Source organism: Cryptomeria japonica, chromosome 3, assembly GCF_030272615.1.
Source record: "Cryptomeria japonica chromosome 3, Sugi_1.0, whole genome shotgun sequence".
Classification (NCBI taxonomy): Eukaryota; Viridiplantae; Streptophyta; class Pinopsida; order Cupressales; family Cupressaceae; genus Cryptomeria; species Cryptomeria japonica.
The window spans coordinates 406855685-406865210 of NC_081407.1; positions in this window are offsets into that span (position 1 = coordinate 406855685).

Genomic DNA, 9526 nt, shown 5'->3' on the forward strand with positions numbered 1-9526 from the left:
TAACAATCAACCAGTTTAGTTTGGTAGTTTTTATCTTGATAGAGATATTGCATTGATAGTTCTAAGTTTACTTTGAGAGATTTATTTTGAGATTGGTGAAGTTTTATCAATTTTTCTATCCACTGATTCACCCCCCTCTCTTAGTAGTTGACCGGATCCTTGTTCTTTCACCATACCATCAATTGGTATAAAATCATCTCAGGTCCTCTAAGGTCTAAGCCTAACAGCTTGAGGTAAAGATCTTGTAAGATCATGATGAAGAAGGATGGTCCCGAGTTTAATAGAGAGAACTATAGGATATGGAGTGATAGATTGAAAATCTATATCGAGAGTCTTGGAAATCAATATTGGTAACATGTTAATACTCAATATGTTGCACCTACTAGGATTATTACTGATGATCAGAAGAAAGAGAAACAAGAAAACAATCAAGCACTGGAGGCTATTATCAGTTCTTTATCTGATGCTGAATATGTTGATGTTCATGGTCTGGAGACTACACATGAGGTATGGAAGAAACTTGAAGAGTTATATAGCGGTGATGAACATGCGAAGATTTCCAAGGAAGAGAATCTAAGAGGGAATTTTGATGACATGCGGATGGCCGAAGGTGAGAATATCTAACTGTATGGTCAGAGGATAAAATAGATAGTTGGTGAGATCAAGAGTGTTGGTGGTAAAATGGATGATGCCACAATAGTTAGTAAGGTATTGAGAACCCTACTACCGGTCTATGCTATCTGAGTTGCAGCCATTCAAGAGTTGAAATCTATTGACAAAACTAAGGTAACCCTTGACTCTATCATTGGTAGGCTTACTTCTTTTGAATTAAATGGTTATGATGGTAGTATTCATAAATATAAATCAACATTTAGAGCTTCTATTTCTAACACATCTATGAGGAAAAGTAGAGATGTCAGTCACAATTATGAATCTAGATCCAACAGAGAAGTTGATGATGAAGACAGTTTAGTTGAGCTTGAAGCATTGTTGGCCAAGTAGTTGCCCAAAGGAACCAACAAATATAGAGGTAAATTACCTTTGAAATGTTTTGCATGCAACAAGATTGGACACATAGCTGCTAACTATCCTAATGGTGATAATGAAACACAAGCGAGATAAGTTCATGAAGTACAAGGGAAAAGGAAAGAGAGATTGTCTTATTGCAGTTGATGGTGGTATCACTGATGAGGAATTTGATGGTGATGCTAATGAATACATTGTGTTTGTAGCTATTAAAGAAGAATCATCTGATCAGAAAGATTTAGTTTCACGAATGGATAATTTTGATGATTGGATCATTGATAGTGGTTGTTCACATCACATGACCAGTGACTAGAGCAAATTTATTTCTTTGAAGGAATTTGATGACAGAGTTGTAAGATTTGGTAATGAATCACCCTGTATGGTTAAAGGTAAGGGAACTATTTCTTTTAATAGAAAGAGCAGTGCAGATGATGTCTACTGGGTTGAAGGTCTAAGGCACAATTTGTTGAGTGTTGCCCAACTCAATGACAAAGGATATCCATTGGAGTTTAAAAGTGGCATGTGCAAAATCTATGGGAGCAAAGGTGAACAGATTGCAACCGACAAGAAAACTAAAGGTAACCTATTTCACCTGAATCCTAAAGTCAGGAACTGTTTAATTGATAAAGTAGATGAAAGTTGGCTTTGGCATAGGAGATTTTGTCATTTGAATTTTGATAACATTGTTAAAGTGAGTAAGTCAAATATAGTGAGAGGTTTGCCTCAATTGGACAAACCAGTCAATCCTTTATGTAAGGAATGTCAGCTGGGAAAGATGACATCCTCAACTTTCAAGAGCAAGTCTTTTTCAGCAGAGCATCTGTTAGATTTGGTTCATACGGACCTATGTGGACCAATAAGGACTAAAAGTATTTAAGGTGATAGATATTTCATGATCTTCACTAATGATTGCTCAAGGATGATGTGGGTCACATTCTTGAAGGATAAAACAAAGGCATTTGGTAAGTTCAAGGCATTCAGGGCCTTAGTGAAAAAGGAGAGTGGAAAGAAGATGAAGTGTTTGAGGATAGATCAAGGTGGTGAATTCACTTCTGAGGAATTCACTAGATATTGTGAAGAGAATGGTATCAAATGACAGCTTTCTGCACCAAGGACACCACAACATAATGGTATTGTAGAGATAAATAATCGGTCACTTGTTGAAGCTGCTAGGAAAATATTGATACAAGGAGGTGTAGCGAAAAATTTTTGGAGGGAAGTTGTCAGCGCAACTATCTACACAATGAACAGGATTTTGGTAAAAAGAGGTAAGGACAAGACTCCTTATGAATACTAGTATGGTAGATCACTTAATGTTGGTTATTTCAAGATATTTGGTAGCAAATGTTTTATTAAGAGAGGTGAGTATGTTAGCAAGTTTGAGGCTAAAAGTGATGAAGGTATATTTCTTGGTTATTCCACCAAGAGTAAGGCCTACAAATGTTTTAACAACCAGACACAAAGAATCATAGAGAGTGTTGATGTTCGAGTGGATGAGTATGCTGAAGTCTCAGGGGAAACTAGTGTGGAGAAAAAGGATGAAGATCCTTGCATTTTGTTTTTGGAACCATAGCCTGTGAAACCCGAAACCGGTAAAGCAAATACTGATGTACCAGTTCAACCAGAACATGTAGATTTAGAAGAAGATGATGATAATGAATATGAACTTGAAGATAATGGTCATGTTATTCAGAGGCATGTGAGACTCAATCACAATCCTGAACAAATTATTGGAGATAAGGATGCTGGAGTACTAACCAGAAGAAGAATCAGAGAGAATTCTTGCATGATCTCCACTATCGAGCCTAGAACTGCTAAGGAAGCATTTGGTGATGATCATTGGGTTAAATCTATGGAGGAGGAGCTTGAACAAATTGAGAATAACAACACATGGACTCTAGTACCCTGACTAGTAAATAAAAATATGATAGGTACTAAATGGGTTTTTAGGAACAAATTGAATGAAGATGGTGTTGTAGTTCACAACAAAGCTAAATTGGTTTGCAAAGGTTATGCACAAGAAGAAGGAGAAGATTATGGTGAGACTTTTGCACCAGTGGTCAGACTGGAAGGTGTCAAAACTTTACTGTATTTTGCAGCTCATAAAGGATTCAAAGTATATCAGATGGATGTAAAATCTACATTTTTGAATGGAATACTGGAAGAAGAAGTATATATTGAGCAGACAGATGGTTATGCTTTAATTGACAAGAAGGACAAGGTATGTAAGTTGCACAAGGCACTATATGGAATAAAGCAAGCACCAAGAGCATGGTATGAAAGGATTCATTCACACCTGATGAAGATAGGATTTTAGAGAACCAGTGAAGACAACAACATATATCTCAAATCTGAAGGAGATAAAATACTGGATAGTGAAGTGTTTGTAGATGATATCATATTTGGAGGAAACGATGACATGAGCAATGACTTTGCAAATAAAATTAAAAGTGAGTTTGAAATGTCTCTAGTGGGAGAGATAAAAAATTTCATAGTTTTGCAAATACAACAAATGAAGAGTGGTATTTTCATCACACAGTCTAAGTATGTGAAGGAGGTATTAAAGACATTTGGTATGAGTGACTGTAAACCAGTTGGGACACCAATGGTTACAGGTTGTAAGTTGTCTAAGGAAGATGAGGCCACATCTGTTGATGAGAAAGAGTACAAGTCAATGATTGGAAAAATGCACTATGTTGTTCACAATAGATCGGATATAGCTCATGCAGTTGGTCTAGTTGCAAGATTTCAGAAGAATCCGAAGGAAACACATTTGATAGAAACCAAGAGGATTTTGAGAGATTTGAAAGGTATTGTTGACTATGGATTATGGTATCCATATGAAGGAAACTTTGATTTGAAGGTGTACACATACGCAGATTGGGCAGGTAATGTTGATGATCGAAAAAACACAACTGATGGAGCATTCTTTCTTGGAGGAAGACTTGTTTCATGGAGTAGCAAAAAACAAAGTTGTATTTCACAGTCTACTGCTGAAGCTAAGCATGCAACTTATATGAATTGTACCTAGGCTATCTGAATGAGACACATTTTGGAAGGTTTTAAGATGAAGTTTATAGAACTTGTAAAGATCTTATGTGACAATACCAATGCCATAAATAATTCAAAGAACCCTGTCTTGTACGAACGAACCAAGCACATTGAATTGAAGTATCATTTCTTGAGGGAAAAAGTGCAGAGTAAAGATGTAATCTTAGAGCATGTTTCTACCAAGGAGTAGCTTGTAGATATCTTTACTAAACCTCTTCCTAAGACTACTTTTGAGTATCTTAGAAGTTAGCTAGGGGTTGTACCCCTTCATGAGGTAAATTGAGCATGATGTAGATTACATCAATCCCGGAGCTACTTGCAGAATTTTACAGTAGGATTGGTGTAGAAGTGGAGTTATACCATAGGGGGAGCATCAAGTTGTAGGTTGTTGATGCTGCACAATGAAGTTTTACATTGCATGTTTTACTTTCTATTTAGCATTGTTGTCAAAAGGGGAGAAGAACTATGTGATTTTTGTGAGCAGAATTGAATGATTGACAAAGACAAGATGTACAACCAGCTAGTAACTGAAGACAAGCTACAGACAAGGAGAGTACATGGTAAAATGTAAACCATGATTCCTATTCATAATCACAACAATCAATGGTATTGATATTTGTATTGCCATCAATTCCAAAGGGGGAGATTGTTGGCATTTGCATGAAGATTGCATTAATAATTTGTTTTATTGTCATTGATGTCAATTAACCGGTAATGATGTTATTGTAATGTTGTTTTGTAACCGGTAGGAAGAGCTAATGAAAGGAAACTGTAACCGGTAAGTTAGTTTTCGGAGTGAATTGGTATTGCTAAGTATTGGGGAGTTGAACCAGTAAACCCTACCTGTTGTTTTTGATAAACCCTAACCGATTAAGTTTGGTGAATTGGTTATATTAGTTTATGATCTGATGATGAGTGCTAATGATTATGACACGTATGCATATTGTATGAAGAGAGTTTTAAAGTGATTTTGGCGCATTGAGGTAACATTTTTTTATCTTGGGAATGAGCAAGTATACTGCATGTAATGCAAAGTGCGTGATGAATTATTGAGTTCGATGAAGTGGTGATCTTGGAGTGGTCAAGGCTTTTTTGAATGATGTGTAGAGATTGTTATGTAATCCAACGGTCATACTTGAACCGACTTGTTTGTAATCTCTATGAGAATTAGGTTTTTGTTGTGTTATCGACCTAATTGATTTGTTTATAAGATCGATAAGTTGTTTAGTTGAAGTGTGTTGGCAAAGTTGAATTGAGTGTGTGGTTGTCAAACCAGATGATTTATTTGCAATTTAAGTAAAGGCAGATAGGAGCATGAAAAGAATCTGAACAAGCAAGTGAAGTGCTATTCTAATAGATCAAAAAAATCCTATTGTTTTTTAACAATTACAACAGTTAAATCCCCTAACCGGGTAAGCTCTAACAAGCTTGGTGTTATTTAAATCCTCTAACAAGGTGATCCATTAGCTTGGATTCTAAATCCTTTACAAAGGTTACTCCTCACAGGGTATTGCTTCTAACAAGGCATTATAGTCAATCCCTTAACCGAGTGGTTCCTAACAGGATCAGTTCTTAACAAGACTTTTTGTAAAAGCTTTAACAGGCTTGGCTCCTAATAGGGCGAACTTCAGAAGAGTTCAGATAGTTATCTTGTGAGTCCCATCTCACCATGGTTTTTCCCATTTGGGTTTCCATGTCAAAATATTGTGTCAAGTGGTGAATGTTTTTGTGGTTATGTTTTATTATGGTTGATTTGCTTAACTACTTATTCCACTTTGATAAGTCATGATAACCGACAACAATATGATATGAAGTTTTACTTACATTAGTAAAAGCATTTGTATATTTGTAAGTTACATGTTGATTACTGTTATTTGTTGTAACAGTCAACCGGTTTAGTTTGACAGTTTTTATCTTGACGAGATATTACATTGATAGTTCTAAGTTTACTTTGAGAGATTGATTTTGAGATTGGTGAAATTTTATCAGTTTTTTTATCTACTGATTCATCCCCCCTTCTCAGTAGTTGACCGGATCCTTATTCTTTCATCATACCATCATTGATGGCTACTTGAAACTTTTGAAAGGGTTTGATGAAGAATTGTCGATACAATTTGTCACCTCTTGGGTCAATAGGAGAGTCATGATGGTGAGAATTTTATTTGAAGTTTTGATGATGAGGCGATTGCAAAAGCAACGAGCCTTTCCATGGAGGGAAAGAAGTGAAAGCAAACCGATCATATGGTGAATAATGAGAGCCTAAACAGGTTCTTCTGCGGGAATGAAGCCCAAGTCAAACTACAGGGTGGTTGTGTGAGAGAGGAGCTACCTGACTACTGGAAAATGGTATGCCTAATGATAATGAAGTATTTTACTTTGGAAAGCCACTTGAAAGTTTACTATTTTTATCATATGCCACTTCTAAATCATTTTAGGAATCATGACCTTATATCCTTTCCATTTTACCTATTTCATTCCTTGGAACACTCTATTAAAGAGGCTCTTGATCATAAAAACCAAGATAAAAAGCATGTGCCCTTGCACTAAGGCTTCATCTATAGAATTTATTCCTTCCACCTTGCTATGTGTTTGTCTAGGAGTGTTGTGGTTATGGAAGCCCCTTCCTCAAGTTCCCCCTTTGTAATTGGTATGCTTGGTTCTTGGAAAAAGTAATGCATTCGCCAACCTGAAGCTTTTTTTTACTTTTGCTAAAACCCCCTCTTCCTCAATTGCCATAACTAAGATTAGTGCACCTAAGGGGAAAAAGACCTTGAAAATCAAGTAAAAGGAAAGAATACTAGCCACTACAAGAAGGCAAAAGAAGGTCGAACAAGCTGACCTCTCATGGTTTTGGGAAAGGCAAAAGATTCAAACTTGTTGATTATGGCTCGGAAATGAAGAGGAAGAACAGGGGAAGGATGAGGAAAAAGAGGAAGAGGAGAATGTGGTTGGTCATGGGGAAGTTTTGGTGGATAATTTAGAGAAGTCGATGAACAATAGTTGGGCCGAATAGAGGAACCAACCAAGAGATGACAGAATGGAGGAGGTCTCTATGGAGGAGGATGCTAAGGAGACTGTTGCAAGTGAAAGCTGTATAGAATGTCAAAGGGTCAACAACAAGTTGAAGATCATGGGGGAGGAGTTGTGTATGATAAAGGATTTAATTTTTGACATGAAGAAGTGGGGTACCATCTCCAAATTCTACCTCTGGGTTATGCACAACTCACGTACATCTCTTTTTTTAATGCAAGATGAGGTGTTGGAAGATGCAGCGAATGAGGACGACATACACAAGGAGCTTTCTATGTTCCTAATGGAGGACTATAATAATGTCTTGTTGCAAGTGGGTCATGGTGTCAAAAAGCCAGGTCATGATTTGTGTTATAGGGGTTCCTCTTTTTTTTGTTTATGTCTTTTGGAGCATGGCTTCTCTGCTAAACTTTTTAGATACTTATAGCTTGGATCCTGCTAGCTAATGGTCTTTTATTGGACTATGATTTTGTTATTTGCTTACAAACGGTTGTGGTTATAGTTGTTTTTATTTTTTTTTGTGGGTTTGCTGATGTTTCTGGACACCCCGAGCTATGGATGTTAAAGGGATTTGACACCCTTGTTATGCTGATTTTAATATCAAAAACATTAAAAATTTAGTTTAAAGATTTTAAAATATTTGAAGATTTAAATGATTTAAAAATTGTTGTGCAAGAAAAAATGATTAGAAAATTTACAAAATTATTTTAATACAATAAGTAGATTACCATCTTTTTTATTTGAATTAGATTTTTAACATAATGTAAATATTAAATAATATATACCAAAATTAAATAAAATGTACCATCTTTTAATTATAGTGAGGGTTAAAAGGTTAAGATTTGTTTAAGGTTAGGGCTAGAGTATTAGGGATAGAGTTAGTGTTATTTAAATTTAAATATATTAATATTTAATATTAGTTATTATTTTAGAAAACTTTATATTTGTATGTTGTATTTAATAATATTATAAAATTAAAAAATATTATTTTTTTAAAATTAGAATTTAAATAACTTAAAAATTATTTTGAAAAAAATGATTAGAAAATTTGTAAATTTATTTTATTACGATATGTAGAATACTCTTTTACGAATTGAATTACAATCCTCAATCTAATGTACTTATTAAATAATCTATATTAAAATTAAATAATATGCACCATCTTTTAATTGTAGTTAAGATTAAGGTTATAGGTTGGTTAAAATAAAGTTTCAATTATAAGATAAATATTAGGTTAGGGTTAGGGTTAGTATTAGGGCTCAATTAGGATTAGAGTTAGTGTTAGGAATCAAGTACATAATTGTCATTCTAGGATGAAGCTCAAGGTTAGGGTTATAGGTGAATTAGGGTTAGGGTTAGAATTAGGGTTCAATTAGGATTTCATTTGGTGTTCCTAAGATTTAAATTAGGGTTAGAATAGTGTTAGGTTTAAGGTTTATTATGATTAGAGTTAAAGTGTGTTATATTAGGATTAGGATGTAATTAAGCTTATGGTTCAATTTCTAATCTTAACTATGATCATAACCTAATTCTAACCCTGATCCTAACAAAGAATCTATATCAATAGTCAAGATCAAATCTATTCACTATAATCTATTTCATGAGTTAATTATTTCCTCATATTGTAAAAAAATTATAATATACAATGAAGTATCCTAGGGGACTTATAAGGAAGATCTCAACTATTGATTTATGTTTAATATGACATATTATAAATTATCATCATTATTTCTTTGATTTTTACCTTCTGATATATTATTTTACATATATATTACAATGAGTGTAACCATTGCACCTCTTTTTGGTACAAATACTAGTATTTATTGGTGTTAGAGTCGTTAGTTGTGTTGCAGCAACTGATACCATAATATTGCGTTACACTTTTGGTACATCTTAATTTTTTATGAAATCTCATATTTTTTAGAAAATTTAATGATTTAATTCTTGAGAGGTCCATTTTGAAGATATTTATTAAAGAGGGTTAGATCAAAGCGTCTTTGATCAAACTCCATTTGATAGAACCTCTCTACTCTTAAATCATACCTGCAATGGAGTCTCCTTCACACCTATTGAAATGCGAAGGAAAAAACTAATTTTACTCTATCTTTTGAAGGGTCAAGTGAATTCATTTATAAGTTTTGTTTTGTATTATGTATTCCTTATTATAAGCTTTCCAAAAAGTATAATTTTGAAAACATTTAATTTCATCTATTATTTTTAAATTTCTTATGAATGTAGGTTCTTCGTCGAACAATAAGGTCTTTGCTTCGCACATGTAGAAAAATTGGAAAACTAGAGAAAAAAATTGTAAAAAATGTATATTCCCTAGGTATAGATATCCTCATTTCAGCACAAAAAGAAGAAGTTGATTCAATTGCATAGAAAAATGTTATGCATGATGTCATACACTTTTGTCCAA